Source organism: Opisthocomus hoazin, chromosome W (assembly GCF_030867145.1).
Source record: "Opisthocomus hoazin isolate bOpiHoa1 chromosome W, bOpiHoa1.hap1, whole genome shotgun sequence".
NCBI classification, from domain to species: domain Eukaryota; kingdom Metazoa; phylum Chordata; class Aves; order Opisthocomiformes; family Opisthocomidae; genus Opisthocomus; species Opisthocomus hoazin.
Genome location: NC_134453.1, coordinates 36,586,815 through 36,606,097, shown reverse-complemented (window position 1 = coordinate 36,606,097; position 19,283 = coordinate 36,586,815). Strand labels below are relative to the sequence as shown.

At 54.9% G+C, this 19,283-nt stretch overlaps 1 protein-coding gene across 2 annotated transcripts in view; it reads left to right on the top strand.

The window, feature by feature from the left end:
- Positions 1-393: 393 nt before the first annotated feature.
- Positions 394-19,283, top strand: part of LOC142365581 (uncharacterized) — a 122,170-nt gene continuing 103,280 nt past the window's right edge. The window contains exons 1-2 of one of the 2 annotated variants that reach the window (XR_012766496.1): positions 394-1,329; positions 2,899-4,276. The gene's annotated coding sequence lies outside the window, so the exon portion shown is untranslated. Of the gene's footprint in view, positions 1,330-2,898; positions 4,277-19,283 lie in introns of those variants that run through there. The other variant, XM_075446479.1, reaches the window with a different exon arrangement.

Genomic DNA, 19,283 nt, shown 5'->3' with positions numbered 1-19,283 from the left:
AAGACACACACCACACTACGCACACACACCACACCACACCCCCCCCCTCCGATAAATAAGACAGGAGATCTACAGACAGACGATTTTTTTCCTCCGTTTTCACTGGCAATCACTGTTCCCACATCCATGATCTGGATGATGGGTAGACAGACCGTACCCTCAGCGAGTTTGCTGATGATACAGAACTGGGAGGAGTGGCTGATACCCCAGGGGGTTGTGCTGCCATCCAGAGGGACCTCGACGGGCTGGAGAAATGGGCAGGCAGGAGCCTCGTGCAGTTCAACAAGGGGAAGTGCAAAGTCCCGCGCCTGGGGAGGAACAACCCCATGCACCAGTATATGCTGGAGGCCGACTGGCTGGAAAGCAGCTTTGCAGAAAAGGACGTGGGGGGCTCCTGGTGGACACCAAGTTGAACGCGAGCCGACAACGTGCCCTTGCCGCAAAGAAGGCTAAGGCTATCCTTAGCCCGATATAGAGGAAAGCAGGGTTTATGTATGTTACACTACAGTTGTGTAGAGCAATCGAATTGCTCGCTCTCCCCGGGGGTGCAGGGCACCACAGACCACCCTCGGGCAGCTTTGGGGGCTCTGCCTATTTTTCTAAAAGCCTCCTACCCAGCTTAGCGCAAGTCCTATCTTGATCTGCCCTCCAGCCCTCAAGCCACCAGTGCTGAACACGCGCTTTGTATTTTATTTTCTCCCGGGAGGCGTGCAGCTTAGAAACGGCTGCAATTGAAGTGGGGCTTTCAGGGAACAATTTAGAGCACCTTCTGTTGGCTCTGCGAAATGTTCTGAAAAGTTAAGGCCTGCCCTGCCCTGGCAAAAGCAGTCATGTGACTGGAGGGAGCAGCGCCAAAAAGCCACAAGCACGTTTGGGGTGGACTTGCTGCGGTAATAAATAACAGTAAGCAGTACTTCTAACTACACCAGCCTCTTGTGAGACCTCGTTGCCCGCCCACAGGGTCGCAGCACTACACGGCGCAGATCCCTCCGCGGACTCGGCCAACGTCTTCTCCCTCCGCCCCCGGGTCGGATCCCTCCGCGCCCCGAGAGCACGCAAACTCCCTGAGCCCCGGCAAGCACCAGGTCGACGAGGGCGGCCCCGCCAGGGGGGCGGGGACAAGCGAAAACGACAGACGAGACAGCCCATCGAGACGCGGGATCGGCCGGCGGCGATCTGGCGGCCCAATGGGCGCCGCGGAGGGCCTGGCCGAGTGGAGGAAGCGCGGGGGCGACAAGGGGCGTTGTCGTGGCTGACGAGATTATTGGGGCGCCGCCACTGTCTTCGGGAAGGCGCTTCCCCGCCAACATCATCTGCGAGGACAAGGAGGTAGCCGCGGCTTTGCTCTGTGCGCGGTCCCCCTTCCCTTCCCTTCCCTTCCCTTCCCTTCCCTTCCCTTCCCTTCCCTTCCCTTCCCTTCCCTTCCCTTCCCTTCCCTTCCCTTCCCTTCCCTTCCCTCCCCCGCGCTCGCAGGCACCCTGAGCCGAGGGCCCGTTGCGCGGTGCCCGGGAACGCGGCAGGGTGGGTGGAGGGACGGGGGACGGGCGGGGCCTCTCTGGGTTGTGACGCTCTCTACTGCACCATCCCTAAAACATCGCGCTTCTTCGGTGCCCCCCCCCGGCTGCCGCGGCGCGTACTGGGTTGCTGGTGCTGTCCGGCTCGCCTCGGTTCCCAGCCCCACCGTGGCGCGTGCGCGCGTGCGCAGAGGAGGGCCTCTGACGGTAACGCTCTTGGTGGCAGCCGCAGACGTTTGCCGCGTGATATCCCTTTGGCACTGCAAGTCGTGCAAAGTTTGCTGCCGAGGGATGGGAGCGGTCCTGCCTCGTGTAGGATGATAGTCTTGAAACCGTAGATTAAGCACACGCAGTCAGTGTCCTTGGGGATTCGGCTGGGGGGGGGGTGGGGATGTGGGGGGTGTGTAAACAGTGGACGTCTGAGTAGCGACCGTAAGGATTTAGTTCTGCATAGGAGAAATGCAGGTCCTGATGTGCCTCGTAATAGCATTATAGAGATTTCACAGCTCTGCTGTGCAAGGCTTTGGTTCTGAAGCCCCGAACTGGATTATTAAAGCAAAGAATTACAGCTTTTCTTATTTTTCGTAAAAAACAAAACAAAAAAAAAACAAATCTAGAAACCGGTCATCCTGCAGGCTGCAAAAGCTTCCCAGATCTCGTTGCTGTGGTGAGGTGGGGCCGTGATAACAGCATGCTTGCAAGGTTCACGGATGCTGGTGCACCACGACGTGCTAGGAACTCGAGCGAGCTGCTCAGACTTGGGGGGGGGGGGGGGAAAGCAGTCCTTACCTACACGATGGTAACTTTAAGTTAGTATCCCGTATCATTTTGTTATTAAACTGCTGACAGTTAACAGTTAGGGATGTCTTCTGCTCTTGAAGGTAGGGTTTATGTGCAATGTAGAAGACAGACTGGTACGCTGCACTTGCAGGCTTCCTGTGATTATGCTTTTGCTCAGTACTGGAGTTCTCTGTAGCATGGAAAACAAATGGCCGCTGATCTTCCACTTCGCCGAATTCTTTGCTGATTCAGTTAAGCCCTTTGTCTCCTGCCTCTGCGTGGACCACATCGAATGGAAAAAGTGCTTAGGAAATGGTGAACCCAAATCAAAACATACTGGAGGTCGCTAATGTGAAGTCCTGGCCCGTCTCCTTGCCCCCATCATCTTGCATGCTGAATCCCGCTTCTGGAGGGGGCTCTGTAAATACGTTGTATTTTGTGTATAGAAAGTATTGATATCACGTAAGAAAAGTCAACGTTTCGGCTTGCGTTTGGGGTATCCGGTAACCTGCTTCTGCACGAGTTCAGTGGGGCATATTGATTTGCTTAAGCTATTGCCTTTCTCTGAAGCCAATTACGTTGTAACTGTTTGCTCTTCCTCCAGTGCCTTGCGTTCCGCGATCTTTCACCCCAAGCTCCGACGCTTTTCCTAGTCATGCCTAAGGAGCCAATTATCAGGTTATCTGAAGCAGAAGGTTCTGGTGAATCTGTAAGTACTGGGGAAGCTTTCTGTATGCTAAACTGTACCTGTAATTAGTTCCTAATTTACTAGACTCTTTCCCTCTTGATAGGGCGCGGTAGGCTATTTTGGGTTTTCTGGCGCTGTAACCTTTTGCCTCTAGCTTGTAACGGAACTGAGCTTTTTGACTAAAAGTAGGGATATAAAGCACTGCTCATCCCTGGGTATGTACTTCTGGTGCAAAATGCGGTGTCGCTTTGGAGCGCAGTCTGATGCCTGTTGTCATGGTTGAGAGAGAGAGGAAAATGTCGGTTGCAGGCGGACAGACGGTAGTTTGAAGCGCAGTGGCTGAATTGCTAGGAATTGGCTAACTGGTTTCTCTGGGTGGTTCTCTGCTCTCCTTCCTTCCCTTCCTGCCCTCTCCCCTCTTTGTGTGTGGCTTTTCATTTTATTTGTTTACGGTTTTGTACTTCCTTTCTCCAGCTTCTTGGGCATTTAATGCCCGCTGGGAAGAAGCGTGCTGCTCACCTGGGCCTGACACATGGATTCCGGATGGTTGTGGATGAAGGGCCCGAGGGTGGGCAGCCTGTCTGTCGCGTACATCTACATATTCTGGGTGGCCGTCAGTTGGGCTGGCCGCCTGGCTAAGATTTTTGCACCGCAAGAGTTGCCCCACGTGTACGAACCGCCACTGAATGGATTTCGTCTGTTGCACGTCAATCTAGCTACTGTGATTCTGAATCACAGAATCACAGAATAGTAGGGGTTGGAAGGGACCTCTGTGGGTCATCTAGTCCAACGCTCCTGCCGAAGCAGGGTCACCTACAGCAAGCTGCACAGGACCTTGTCCAGGCGGGTCTTGAATATCTCCAGAGAAGGAGACTCCACAACCTCCCTGGGCAGCCTGTTCCAGTGCTCCGTCACCCTCAGAGGGAAGAAGTTCTTCCTCATGTTCAGACGGAACTTCCTGTGCCTCAGTTTGTGCCCATTGCCCCTTGTCCTGTCACTGGGCACCACTGAAAAGAGCTTGGCCCCATCCTCCTGACACCCACCCTTCAGATATTTGTAAGCATTTATTAGGTCCCCTCGCAGCCTTCTCTTCTTCAGGCTGAACAAGCCCAGCTCCCTCAACCTCTCCTCGTAGGGGAGATGCTCCAGTCCCCTCATCATCCTCGTAGCCCTCCGGTGGACTCTCTCCAGTAGCTCTTCATCTTTCTTGAACTGGGGAGCCCAGAACTGGACACAGTACTCCAGATGAGGCCTCACCAGGGCAGTGTAGAGGGGAAGGAGAACCTCCCTCGTCCTGCTGGCCACACTCTTCTTGATGCACCCCAGGATCCCATTGGCTTTCTTGGCAGCCAGGGCACACTGCTGGCTCATGGTTAACCTGTCGTCCACCAGGACACCCAGGTCCCTCTCCGCAGAGCTGCTCTCCAGCAGGTCCACCCCAAGCCTGTACTGGTGCATGAGGTTGTTCCTCCCCAGGTGCAGGACCCTGCATTTGCCTTTGTTGAACCTCATCAGGTTCCTCTCTGCCCAGCTTTCCAGCCTATCCAGGTCACGCTGAATGGCAGCACAGCCTTCTGGTGTATCTACCACACCTCCCAGTTTGGTGTCGTCAGCAAACTTGCTGAGGGTACATTCTAACTCTTCATCCAGGTCGTTGATGAAGAAGTTAAACACGGCTGGGCCCAGTACTGACCCCTGGGGGACACCACTTGTTACCAGCCTCCAACTAGACTCAGAGCCGCTGATGACAACCCTCTGAGTTCTGCCATTCAGCCAGTTCTCTATCCACTTCACCGACCACTCATCCAGCCCACACTTCCTCAGCTTCCCTAGGAGGATATCATGGGAGACTGTGTCGAAAGCCTTGCTGAAGTCGAGGTAGACAACATCCACGGCTCTCCCTTTGTCTACCCAGCCAGTCATGTCATTGTAGAAAGCTATCAGATTGGTCAGGCATGATTTCCCCTTGGTGAATCCATGCTGACTACTCCTGATAACCTTCTTCCACTTGCTTGATGATGGCCTCCAGGATAAGCTGCTCCATCACCTTTCCCGGGATGGAGGTGAGGCTGACCGGCCTGTAGTTCCCTGGGTCCTCCTTCTTGCCCTTTTTGAAGATTGGAGTGACATTGGCCTTTCTCCAGTCCTCGGGCACCTCTCCTGTCCTCCAGGACCTCTCAAAGATGATGGAGAGTGGCTCAGCAATGACATCCGCCAGCTCCCTCAGCACTCGTGGGTGCATTCCATCGGGGCCCATGGATTTGTGGACATCCAGATCACTTAAGCGATCCCTCACACAGTCCTCCTCGACCAAGGGAAAGTCGTCCTCTTTGTAGGCTTCTTCTCTTATCTCCGGGGCCTGAGATTCCTGAGGGCCAGTCTTAGCACTGAAGACTGAAGCAAAGAAGGCATTCAGTAGCTCTGCCTTCTCCGCATCCTCCGTCACCAGGACACCCACCTCATTCAGCAGCGGCCCCACGTTGTCCCTAGCCTTCCTTTTGCTGCTGATGTAGTTGAAGAAGCCCTTCTTGTTGTTTTTGACATCCCTTGCCAGCTTCAATTCCAGGTGAGCCTTGGCCTTCCTCGTCGCATCCCTGCATGCTCTCACCACGTTTCTGTACTCTTCCCAAGTGGCCAGTCCCTCTTTCCACATTCCATGGATCTTTCTCTTCTGCCTGATCCAACCTCGAGCTGACTGACGCAAGTAACTCACGAGATGAAGGAGGCTGGACGCTTGTCTGTGCTTGGGCTAGAAGGAAGAACCCTCCCCCCTCTCCTGAAGTGTCCCTACATAACAGACAGGATGCTCTGGGCTTGGGGACTGAAGAGCACGCGAGTAATGGACAGGATCCAGGACAAGCCAGCCATGCAAAGCTGACCCAACCACCCACCTGCATTCGAACCAGTGCCACCGGAAAAGCACGTAAGGTATTAGTAATTGGAGATTCCCTACTGAGAGGCACCGAAGCACCCATTTGCCGTCCAGACGGTTTCTCTGGAGAAGTCTGCTGCCTACCAGGAGCTCGCATCCGTGGCGTCACTGAGAGGCTGCCGAGCCTGGTGAACCCTACAGATTATCATCCGCTCCTACTGTTCCGTGTAGGGTGTGACGAGGCAACTTGGAACCCTCCAAAGAGACTATATGTCCCTCGGAGCAACGTTAAAAGAATCAGGAGCAGAGGTGGTGGTCTCCTCTATCCTCCCAGTCAGAGGAATGGGTCCAGGAAGGAGGAAGGCGGAATTGAACAGGTGAATGCCTGGCCGCGTAGCTGGTGGCCATGCTCAAGGTTTTTGCCTTCTGTGATCATGGATCTACCTTTGAGAAGCCGGGTCTGTTGGCAGTTGATGGGATTCACCTGACCAAGCAGGGCAAGAGGGGCTTCGCCAACGAGCTGACCAGACTCACAAGGAGGGCTTTAAACTAGACTCGGCGGGGAAGGGGATGGAGTTTTGAGCAACAGAGAAGAGCAGGGGCTGCTGATGCGTTAGGAACCAACAGGGGAACACCTGAGAAATGCCGCAAAGGAACTGGGGCGCGATCCTCCAAAAAGGTGATGCGGTCGACAGCCCAACTGAAGCGTCTCAACGCAACGCGCGCAGCACGGGTAACAAACGTGGCTGAGTGAGGACCTTCTGGTCGAGCTGAAGCGCGAGAAGGAAACGCGTAGGCAGTGGAAGCGCGGACAGGCAGCCTGGGAAGAATGTAAGGATGCTGCCCGGGGTGCGTGGGGATGGGATGAGGAAAGCTAAGCACAGCCGGAGCTGAATTTGGCAAGGGGTGTGAAGAATCGTAGGAAGGGCTTCTACTGGGGCGTTGGTCAGAAAAGGAAGACTAAAGACACACACCACACTACGCACACACACCACACCACACCCCCCCCCCCCTCCGATAAATAAGACAGGACGATCTACAGACAGACGATTTTTTTCCTCCGTTTTCACTGGCAATCACTGTTCCCACATCCATGATCTGGATGATGGGTAGACAGACCGTACCCTCAGCGAGTTTGCTGATGATACAGAACTGGGAGGAGTGGCTGATACCCCAGGGGGTTGTGCTGCCATCCAGAGGGACCTCGACGGGCTGGAGAAATGGGCAGGCAGGAGCCTCGTGCAGTTCAACAAGGGGAAGTGCAAAGTCCCGCGCCTGGGGAGGAACAACCCCAGTGCACCAGGTATATGCTGGAGGCCGACTGGCTGGAAAGCAGCTTTGCAGAAAAGGACGTGGGGGGCTCCTGGTGGACACCAAGTTGAACGCGAGCCGACAACGTGCCCTTGCCGCAAAGGCGGCTAAGGCTATCCTTAGCCCGATATAGAGGAAAGCAGGGTTTATGTATGGTTACACTACAGTTGTGTAGAGCAATCGAATTGCTCGCTCTCACCCGGGGGTGCAGGGCACCACAGACCACCCTCGGGCAGCCTTTGGGGGCTCTGCCTATTTTTCTAAAAGCCTCCTACCCAGCTTAGCGCAAGTCCTATCTTGATCTGCCCTCCAGCCCTCAAGCCACCAGTGTCTGAACACACGCTTTGTATTTTATTTTCTCCCGGGAGGCGTGCAGCTTAGAAACGGCTGCAATTGAAGTGGGGCTTTCAGGGAACAATTTAGAGCACCTTCTGTTGGCTCTGCGAAATGTTCTGAAAAGTTAAGGCCTGCCCTGCCCTGGCAAGAAAAGGCAGTCATGTGACTGGAGGGAGCAGCGCCAAAAAGCCACAAGCACGTTTGGGGTGGACTTGCTGCGGTAATAAATAACGAGTAAGCAGTACTTCTAACTACACCAGCCTCTTGTTGAGACCTCGTTGCCCGCCCCACAGGGGTCGCAGGCACTACACGGCCGCAGATCCCTCCGCGGACTCGGCCAACGTCTTCTCCCTCCGCCCCCGGGTCGGATCCCTCCGCGCCCCCGAGAGCACGCAAACCTCCCTGAGCCCACGGCAAGCAGCCCAGGTCGACGAGGGCGGGCCCCGCCAGGGGGGACGGGGACAAGCGAAAAACGACAGACGAGACAGCCCATCGAGACGCGGGATCGGGCCGGCGGGCGATCTGGCGGCCCAATGGGCGCCGCGGAGGGCCTGGCCGAGTGGAGGAAGCGCGGGGGGGAGGCGACAAGGGGGCGTTGTCGTGGCTGACGAGATTATTGGGGCGCCAGCCACTGTCTTCGGGAAGGCGCTTCCTCCGCCAGACGTCATCTGAGCGAGGACGAAGGAGGGTAGCCGCTGGCTTTGCTCTGTGCGCGGTCCCCCTTCCCTTCCCTTCCCTTCCCTTCCCTTCCCTGTCCCTTCCCTTCCTTCCCTCTCCCTTCCCTTCCCCTCCCTTCCCTCTCCCTTCCCTTCCCCTTCCCTTCCCTTCCTTCCCTTCCCTTCCCTTCCCTCCCTCGCGCGCCTCGCTGCAGGCACCCTGAGCCGAGGGCCCGTTGCGCGGTGCCCGGGGAGCGCGGCAGGGTGGGTGGAGGGACGGAGGACGGGGCGGGGGCCTCTCTGGGTTGTGACGCTCTCTACTGCACCATCCCTAAAACATCGCGCTTTCTTCGGGTGCCCCCCCCCGGCTGCCGCGGCGCGTACCTGGGTTTGCTGGTGCTGTTCCGGCTCGCCTCGGTTCCCAGCCCCCACCGTGGCGCGTGCGCGCGTGCGCAGAGGAGGGCCTCTGACGGTAACGCTCTTGGTGGCAGCCGCAGACGTTTGCCGCCGTGATATCCCTTTGGCACTGCAAGTCGTGCAAAGTTTGCTGCCGAGGGGATGGGAGCGGTCCTGCCTCGTGTAGGATGATAGTCTTGAAGACCGTAGATTAAGCACACGCAGTCAGTGTCCTCGGGGATTCGGCTGGGGGGGGTGGTGGGGATGTGGGGGGTGTGTAAACAGTGGACGTCTGAGTAGCGACCGTAAGGATTTAGTTCTGCATAGGAGAAATGCAGGTCCTGATGTGCCTCGTAATAGCATTATAGAGATTTCACAGCTCTGCTGTGCAAGGCTTTGGTTCTGAAGCCCCGAACTGGATTATTAAAGCAAAGAATTACAGCTTTTCTTCTTTTTCGTAAAAAACAAAACAAAAAAAAAACAATCTAGAAACCGGTCATCCTGCAGGCTGCAAAAGCTTCCCAGATCTCGTTGCTGTGGTGAGGTGGGGCCGTGATAACAGCATGCTTGCAAGGTTCACGGATGCTGGTGCACCACGACGTGCTAGGAACTCGAGCGAGCTGCTCAGACTTGGGGGGGGGGGGGGAAGCAGCCCTTACCTACACGATGGTAACTTTAAGTTAGTATCCCGTATCATTTTGTTATTAAACTGCTGACAGTTAACAGTTAGGGATGTCTTCTGCTCTTGAAGGTAGGGTTTATGTGCAATGTAGAAGACAGACTGGTACGCTGCACTTGCAGGCTTCCTGTGATTATGCTTTTGCTCAGTACTGGAGTTCTCTGTAGCATGGAAAACAAATGGCTGCTGATCTTCCACTTCGCCGAATTCTTTGCTGATTCAGTTAAGCCCTTTGTCTCCTGCCTCTGCGTGGACCACATCGAATGGAAAAAGTGCTTAGGAAATGGTGAACCCAAATCAAAACATACTGGAGGTCGCTAATGTGAAGTCCTGGCCCGTCTCCTTGCCCCCATCATCTTGCATGCTGAATCCCGCTTCTGGAGGGGGCTCTGTAAATACGTTGTATTTTGTGTATAGAAAGTATTGATATCACGTAAGAAAAGTCAACGTTTCGGCTTGCGTTTGGGGTATCCGGTAACCTGCTTCTGCACGAGTTCAGTGGGGCATATTGATTTGCTTAAGCTATTGCCTTTCTCTGAAGCCAATCACGTTGTAACTGTTTGCTCTTCCTCCAGTGCCTTGCGTTCCGCGATCTTTCACCCCAAGCTCCGACGCTTTTCCTAGTCATGCCTAAGGAGCCAATTATCAGGTTATCTGAAGCAGAAGGTTCTGGTGAATCTGTAAGTACTGGGGAAGCTTTCTGTATGCTAAACTGTACCTGTAATTAGTTCCTAATTTACTAGACTCTTTCCCTCTTGATAGGGCGCGGTAGGCTATTTTGGGTTTTCTGGCGCTGTAACCTTTTGCCTCTAGCTTGTAACGGAACTGAGCTTTTTGACTGAAAGTAGGGATATAAAGCACTGCTCATCCCTGGGTATGTACTTCTGGTGCAAAATGCGGTGTCGCTTTGGAGCGCAGTCTGATGCCTGTTGTCATGGTTGAGAGAGAGAGGAAAATGTCGGTTGCAGGCGGACAGACGGTAGTTTGAAGCGCAGTGGCTGAATTGCTAGGAATTGGCTAACTGGTTTCTCTGGGTGGTTCTCTGCTCTCCTTCCTTCCCTTCCTGCCCTCTCCCCTCTTTGTGTGTGGCTTTTCATTTTATTTGTTTACGGTTTTGTACTTCCTTTCTCCAGCTTCTTGGGCATTTAATGCCCGCTGGGAAGAAGCGTGCTGCTCACCTGGGCCTGACACATGGATTCCGGATGGTTGTGGATGAAGGGCCCGAGGGTGGGCAGCCTGTCTGTCGTGTACATCTACATATTCTGGGTGGCCGTCAGTTGGGCTGGCCGCCTGGCTAAGATTTTTGCACCGCAAGAGTTGCCCCACGTGTACGAACCGCCACTGAATGGATTTCGTCTGTTGCACGTCAATCTAGCTACTGTGATTCTGAATCACAGAATCACAGAATAGTAGGGGTTGGAAGGGACCTCTGTGGGTCATCTAGTCCAACGCTCCTGCCGAAGCAGGGTCACCTACAGCAAGCTGCACAGGACCTTGTCCAGGCGGGTCTTGAATATCTCCAGAGAAGGAGACTCCACAACCTCCCTGGGCAGCCTGTTCCAGTGCTCCGTCACCCTCAGAGGGAAGAAGTTCTTCCTCATGTTCAGACGGAACTTCCTGTGCCTCAGTTTGTGCCCATTGCCCCTTGTCCTGTCACTGGGCACCACTGAAAAGAGCTTGGCCCCATCCTCCTGACACCCACCCTTCAGATATTTGTAAGCATTTATTAGGTCCCCTCGCAGCCTTCTCTTCTTCAGGCTGAACAAGCCCAGCTCCCTCAACCTCTCCTCGTAGGGGAGATGCTCCAGTCCCCTCATCATCCTCGTAGCCCTCCGGTGGACTCTCTCTGCAGTAGCTCTTCATCTTTCTTGAACTGGGGAGCCCAGAACTGGACACAGTACTCCAGATGAGGCCTCACCAGGGCAGTGTAGAGGGGAAGGAGAACCTCCCTCGTCCTGCTGGCCACACTCTTCTTGATGCACCCCAGGATCCCATTGGCTTTCCTTGGCAGCCAGGGCACACTGCTGGCTCATGGTTAACCTGTCGTCCACCAGGACACCCAGGTCCCTCTCCGCAGAGCTGCTCTCCAGCAGGTCCAACCCCAAGCCTGTACGGGGCATGCAGTGACTGGTGTTCCTCAGTCGCAGGTGCATGGTTGTTCCTCCCCAGGTGCAGGACCCTGCATTTGGCTTTGTTGAACCTCATCAGGTTCCTCTCTGCCCAGCTTTCCAGCCTATCCAGGTCACGCTGAATGGCAGCACAGCCTTCTGGTGTATCTACCACACCTCCCAGTTTGGTGTCGTCAGCAAACTTGCTGAGGGTACATTCTAACTCTTCATCCAGGTCGTTGATGAAGAAGTTAAACACGGCTGGGCCCAGTACTGACCCCTGGGGGACACCACTTGTTACCAGCCTCCAACTAGACTCAGAGCCGCTGATGACAACCCTCTGAGTTCTGCCATTCAGCCAGTTCTCTATCCACTTCACCGACCACTCATCCAGCCCACACTTCCTCAGCTTCCCTAGGAGGATATCATGGGAGACTGTGTCGAAAGCCTTGCTGAAGTCGAGGTAGACAACATCCACGGCTCTCCCTTTGTCTACCCAGCCAGTCATGTCATTGTAGAAAGCTATCAGATTGGTCAGGCATGATTTCCCCTTGGTGAATCCATGCTGACTACTCCTGATAACCTTCTTCCACTTGCTTGATGATGGCCTCCAGGATAAGCTGCTCCATCACCTTTCCCGGGATGGAGGTGAGGCTGACCGGCCTGTAGTTCCCTGGGTCCTCCTTCTTGCCTTTTTGAAGATTGGAGTGACATTGGCCTTTCTCCAGTCCTCGGGCACCTCTCCTGTCCTCCAGGACCTCTCAAAGATGATGGAGAGTGGCTCAGCAATGACATCCACCAGCTCCCTCAGCACTCGTGGGTGCATTCCATCGGGGCCCATGGATTTGTGGGACATCCAGATCACTTAAGCGATCCCCTCACACAGTCCTCCTCGACCAAGGAAAGTCGTCCTCTTTGTAGGCTTCTTCTCTTACCTCCGGGGCCTGAGATTCCTGAGGGCCAGTCTTAGCACTGAAGACTGAAGCAAAGAAGGCAATTCAGTAGCTCTGCCTTCTCCGCACTCCTCCGTCACCAGGACACCCACCTCATTCAGCAGCGGCCCCACGTTGTCCCTAGCCTTCCTTTTGCTGCTGATGTAGTTGAAGAAGCCCTTCTTGTTGTTTTTGACATCCCTTGCCAGCTTCAATTCCAGGTGAGCCTTGGCCTTCCTCGTCGCATCCCTGCATGCTCTCTCACCACGTTTCTGTACTCTTCCCAAGTGGCCCAGTCCCTCTTTCCACATTCCATGGATCTTTCTCTTCTGCCTGATCCAACCTCGAGCTGACTGACGCAAGTAACTCACGAGATGAGAGGAGGCTGGACGACTTGTCTGTGCTTGGCTAGAAGGAAGAACCCTCCCCCCTCTCCTGAAGTGTCCCTACATAACAGACAGGATGCTCTGGGCTTGGGGACTGAAGAGCACGCGAGTACAGGACAGGATCCAGGACAAGCCAGCCATGCAAAGCTGACCCAACCACCCACCTGCATTCGAACCAGTGCCACCGGAAAAGCACGTAAGGTATTTAGTAATTGGAGATTCCCTACTGAGAGGCACCGAAGCACCCATTTGCCGTCCAGACGGTTTCTCTGGAGAAAGTCTGCTGCCTACCAGGAGCTCGCATCCGTGGCGTCACTGAGAGGCTGCCGAGCCTGGTGAACCCTACAGATTATCATCCGCTCCTACTGTTCCGTGTAGGGTGTGACGAGGCAACTTGGAACCCTCCAAAGAGGACCCTCGAGCAACGTTAAAAGAATCAGGAGCAGAGGTGGTGGTCTCCTCTATCCTCCCAGTCAGAGGAATGGGTCCAGGAAGGAGGAGGCGAATTGAACAGGTGAATGCCTGGCCGCGTAGCTGGTGCCAATGCTCAAGGTTTTGCCTTCTGTGATCATGGATCTACCTTTGAGAAGCCAGGTCTGTTGGCAGCTGATGGGATTCACCTGACCAAGCGGGGCAAAAGGGGCTTCGCCAACGAGCTGGCCAGACTCACAAGGAGGGCTTTAAACTAGACTCGGCGGGGGAAGGGGATGGAGTTTTGAGCAACAGAGAAGAGCCAGGGGCTGCTGATGCGTTAGGAACCAACAGGGGAACACCTGAGAAATGCCGCAAAGGAACTGGGGCGCGATCCTCCAAAAAGGTGATGCGGTCGACAGCCCAACTGAAGCGTCTCAACGCCAACGCGCGCAGCACGGGTAACAAACGTGGCTGAGTGAGGACCTTCTGGTCGAGCTGAAGCGCGAGAACGGAAACGCGTAGGCAGTGGAAGCGGGGACAGGCAGCCTGGGAAGAATGTAAGGATGCTGCCGGGTGGTGCGTGGGATGGGATGAGGAAAGCTAAGGCACAGCCGGAGCTGAATTTGGCAAGGGGTGTGAAGAATCGTAGGAAGGGCTTCTACTGGGGCGTTGGTCAGAAAAGGAAGACTAAAGACACACACCACACTACGCACACACACCACACCACACACCCCCCCCCTCCGATAAATAAGACAGGAGATCTACAGACAGACGAAATTTTTTTCCTCCGTTTTCACTGGCAATCACTGTTCCCACATCCATGATCTGGATGATGGGTTAGACAGACCGTACCCTCAGCGAGTTTGCTGATGATACAGAACTGGGAGGAGTGGCTGATACCCCGGGGGGTTGTGCTGCCATCCAGAGGGACCTCGACGGGCTGGAGAAATGGGCAGGCAGGAGCCTCGTGCAGTTCAACAAGGGGAAGTGCAAAGTCCCGCGCCTGGGGAGGAACAACCCCATGCACCAGTATATGCTGGAGGCCGACTGGCTGGAAAGCAGCTTTGCAGAAAAGGATGTGGGGGGCTCCTGGTGGACACCAAGTTGAACGCGAGCCGACAACGTGCCCTTGCCACAAAAGGCGGCTAAGGCTATCCTTAGCCCGATATAGAGGAAAGCAGGGTTTATGTATGTTACACTACAGTTGTGTAGAGCAATCGAATTGCTCGCTCTCCCCGGGGGTGCAGGGCACCACAGACCACCCTCGGTCAGCTTTGGGGGCTCTGCCTATTGTTTCTAAAAGTCTCCTACCCAGCTTAGCGCAAGTCCTATCTTGATCTGCCCTCCAGCCCTCAAGCCACCAGTGCTGAACACACGCTTTGTATTTTATTTTCTCCCGGGAGGCGTGCAGCTTAGAAACGGCTGCAATTGAAGTGGGGCTTTCAGGGAACAATTTAGAGCACCTTCTGTTGGCTCTGCGAAATGTTCTGAAAAGTTAAGGCCTGCCCTGCCCTGGCAAAAGCAGTCATGTGACTGGAGGGAGCAGCGCCAAAAAGCCACAAGCACGTTTGGGGTGGACTTGCTGCGGTAATAAATAACAGTAAGCAGTACTTCTAGCTACACCAGCCTCTTGTGAGACCTCGTTGCCCGCCCACAGGGTCGCAAGCACTACACGGCGCAGATCCCTCCGTGGACTCGGCCAACGTCTTCTCCCTCCGCCCCCGGGTCGGATCCCTCCGCGCCCCGAGAGCACGCAAACTCCCTGAGCCCCGGCAAGCACCAGGTCGACGAGGGCGGCCCCGCCAGGGGGGCGGGGACAAGCGAAAACGACAGACGAGACAGCCCATCGAGACGCGGGATCGGCCGGCGGCGATCTGGCGGCCCAATGGGCGCCGCGGAGGGCCTGGCCGAGTGGAGGAAGCGCGGGGGCGACAAGGGGCGTTGTCGTGGCTGACGAGATTATTGGGGCGCCGCCACTGTCTTCGGGAAGGCGCTTCCCCGCCAACGTCATCTGCGAGGACGAGGAGGTAGCCGCGGCTTTGCTCTGTGCGCGGTCCCCCTTCCCTTCCCTTCCCTTCCCTTCCCTTCCCTTCCTCCCTGTCCCTCCCTTCCCTTCCCTTCCCCTTCCCTTCCTTCCCTTCCCTTCCCTTCCCTTCCCTTCCTCCCCCGCGCTCGCAGGCACCCTGAGCCGAGGGCCCGTTGCGCGGTGCCCGGGAGCGCGGCAGGGTGGGTGGAGGGACGGGGGACGGGCGGGGCCTCTCTGGGTTGTGACGCTCTCTACTGCACCATCCCTAAAACATCGCGCTTCTTCGGTGCCCCCCCCAGCTGCCGCGGCGCGTACTGGGTTGCTGGTGCTGTCCGGCTCGCCTCGGTTCCCAGCCCCACCGTGGCGCGTGCGCGCGTGCGCAGAGGAGGGCCTCTGACGGTAACGCTCTTGTGGCAGCCGCAGACGTTTGCCGCGTGATATCCCTTTGGCACTGCAAGTCGTGCAAAGTTTGCTGCCGAGGGATGGGAGCGGTCCTGCCTCGTGTAGGATGATAGTCTTGAAACCGTAGATTAAGCACACGCAGTCAGTGTCCTCGGGGATTCGGCTGGGGGGGGGGTGGGGATGTGGGGGGTGTGTAAACAGTGGACGTCTGAGTAGCGACCGTAAGGATTTAGTTCTGCATAGGAGAAAATGCAGGGTCCTGATGTGCCTCGTAATAGCATTATAGAGATTTCACAGCTCTGCTGTGCAAGGCTTTGGTTCTGAAGCCCCGAACTGGATTATTAAAGCAAAGATTACAGCTTTTCTTATTTTTCGTAAAAAACAAAACAAAAAAAAAACAAATCTAGAAACCGGTCATCCTGCAGGCTGCAAAAGCTTCCCAGATCTCGTTGCTGTGGTGAGGTGGGGCCGTGATAACAGCATGCTTGCAAGGTTCACGGATGCTGGTGCACCACGACGTGCTAGGAACTCGAGCGAGCTGCTCAGACTTGGGGGGGGGGGGGAAGCAGCCCTTACCTACACGATGGTAACTTTAAGTTAGTATCCCGTATCATTTTGTTATTAAACTGCTGACAGTTAACAGTTAGGGATGTCTTCTGCTCTTGAAGGTAGGGTTTATGTGCAATGTAGAAGACAGACTGGTACGCTTGCACTTGCAGGCTTCCTGTGATTATGCTTTTGCTCAGTACTGGAGTTCTCTGTAGCATGGAAAACAAATGCTGCTGATCTTCACTTCGCCGAATTCTTTGCTGATTCAGTTAAGCCCTTTGTCTCCTGCCTCTGCGTGGACCACATCGAATGGAAAAAGTGCTTAGGAAATGGTGAACCCAAATCAAAACATACTGGAGGTCGCTAATGTGAAGTCCTGGCCCCGTCTCCTTGCCCCCATCATCTTGCATGCTGAATCCCGCTTCTGGAGGGGGCTCTGTAAATACGTTGTATTTTGTGTATAGAAAGTATTGATATCACGTAAGAAAAGTCAACGTTTCGGCTTGCGTTTGGGGTATCCGGTAACCTGCTTCTGCACGAGTTCAGTGGGGCATATTGATTTGCTTAAGCTATTGCCTTCTCTGAAGCCAATCACGTTGTAACTGTTTGCTCTTCCTCCAGTGCCTTGCGTTCCGCGATCTTTCACCCCAAGCTCCGACGCTTTTCCTAGTCATGCCTAAGGAGCCAATTATCAGGTTATCTGAAGCAGAAGGTTCTGGTGAATCTGTAAGTACTGGGAAGCTTTCTGTATGCTAAACTGTACCTGTAATTAGTTCCTAATTTACTAGACTCTTTCCCTCTTGATAGGCGCGGTAGGCTATTTTGGGTTTTCTGGCGCTGTAACCTTTTGCCTCTAGCTTGTAACGGAACTGAGCTTTTTGACTGAAAGTAGGGATATAAAGCACTGCTCATCCCTGGGTATGTACTTCTGGTGCAAAATGCGGTGTCGCTTTGGGAGCGCAGTCTGATGCCTGTTGTTCATGGTTGAGAGAGAGAGGAAAATGTCGGGTTGCAGGCGGACAGACGGTAGTTTGAAGCGCAGTGGCTGAATTGCTAGGAATTGGCTAACTGGTTTCTCTGGGTGGTTCTCTGCTCTCCTTCCTTCCCTTCCTGCCCTCTCCCCTCTTTGTGTGTGTGGCTTTTCATTTTATTTGTTTACGGTTTTGTACTTCCTTTTCTCCAGCTTCTTGGGCATTTAAATGCCCGCTGGGAAGAAGCGTGCTGGCTCACCTGGGCCTGACACATGGATTCCGGATGGTTGTGGATGAAGGGCCCGAGGGTGGGCAGCCTGTCTGTCGTGTACATCTACATATTCTGGGTGGCCGTCAGTTGGGCTGGCCGCCTTGGCTAAGATTTTTGCACCGCAAGAGTTGCCCACGGTGTACGAACCGCCACTGAATGGATTTCGTCTGTTGCACGTCAATCTAGCTACTGTGATTCTGAATCACAGAATCACAGAATAGTAGGGGTTGGAAGGGACCTCTGTGGGTCATCTAGTCCAACGCTCCTGCCGAAGCAGGGTCACCTACAGCAAGCTGCACCAGGACCTTGTCCAGGCGGGTCTTGAATATCTCCAGAGAAGGAGACTCCACAACCTCCCTGGGCAGCCTGTTCCAGTGCTCCGTCACCCTCAGAGGGAAGAAGTTCTTCCTCATGTTCAGACGGAACTTCCTGTGCCTCAGTTTGTGCCCATTGCCCCTTGTCCTGTCACTGGGCACCACTGAAAAGAGCTTGGCCCCATCCTCCTGACACCCACCCTTCAGATATTTGTAAGCATTTATTAGGTCCCCTCGCAGCCTTCTCTTCTTCAGGCTGAACAAGCCCAGCTCCCTCAACCTCTCCTCGTAGGGGAGATGCTCCAGTCCCCTCATCATCCTCGTAGCCCTCCCGGTGGACTCTCTCCAGTAGCTCTTCATCTTTCTTGAACTGGGGAGCCCAGAACTGGACACAGTACTCCAGATGAGGCCTCACCAGGGCAGTGTAGAGGGGGAAGGAGAACCTCCCTCGTCCTGCTGGCCACACTCTTCTTGATGCACCCCAGGATCCCATTGGCTTTCTTGGAAGCCAGGGCACACTGCTGGCTCATGGTTAACCTGTCGTCCACCAGGACACCCAGGTCCCTCTCCGCAGAGCTGCTCTCCAGCAGGTCCACCCCAAGCCTGTACTGGTGCATGAGGTTGTTCCTCCCCAGGTGCAGGACCCTGCATTTGCCTTTGTTGAACCTCATCAGGTTCCTCTCTGCCCAGCTTTCCAGCCTATCCAGGTCACGCTGAATGGCAGCACAGCCTTCTGGGTGTATCTAACCACACCTCCAGTTTGGTGTCGTCAGCAAACTTGCTGAGGGTACATTCTAACCTCTTCATCCAGGTCGTTGATGAAGAAGTTAAAACACGGCTGGGCCAGGTACTGACCCCCTGGGGGGACACCACTTGTTACCAGCCTCCAACTAGACTCAGAGCCGCTGATGACAACCCTCTGAGTTCTGCCATTCAGCCAGTTCTCTATCCACTTCACCGACCACTCATCCAGCCGCACACTTCCTCAGCTTCCCTAGGAGGATATCATGGGAGACTGTGTCGAAAGCCTTGCTGAAGTCGAGGTAGACAACATCCACGGCTCTCCCTTTGTCTACCCAGCCAGTCATGTCATTGTAGAAAGCTATCAGATTGGTCAGGCATGATTTCCCCTTGGTGAATCCATGCTGACTACTCCTGATAACCTTCTTCCACTTGCTTGATGATGGCCTCCAGGATAAGCTGCTCCATCACCTTTCCCGGGATGGAGGTGAGGCTGACACGGCCTGTAGTTCCCTGGGGTCCTCCTTCTTGCCCTTTTTGAAGATTGGAGTGACATTGGCCTTTCTCCAGTCCTCGGGCACCTCTCCTGTCCTCCAGGACCTCTCAAAGATGATGGAGAGTGGCTCAGCAAGACATCCACCAGCTCCCTCAGCACTCGTGGGTGCATTCCATCGGGGCCCATGGATTTGTGGACATCCAGATCACTTAAGCGATCCCTCACACAGTCCTCCTCGACCAAGGGAAAGTCGTCCTCTTTGTAGGCTTCTTCTCTTACCTCCGGGGCCTGAGATTCCTGAGGGCCAGTCTTAGCACTGAAGACTGAAGCAAAGAAGGCATTCAGTAGCTCTGCCTTCTCCGCATCCTCCGTCACCAGGACACCCACCTCATTCAGCAGCGGCCCCACGTTGTCCCTAGCCTTCCTTTTGCTGCTGATGTA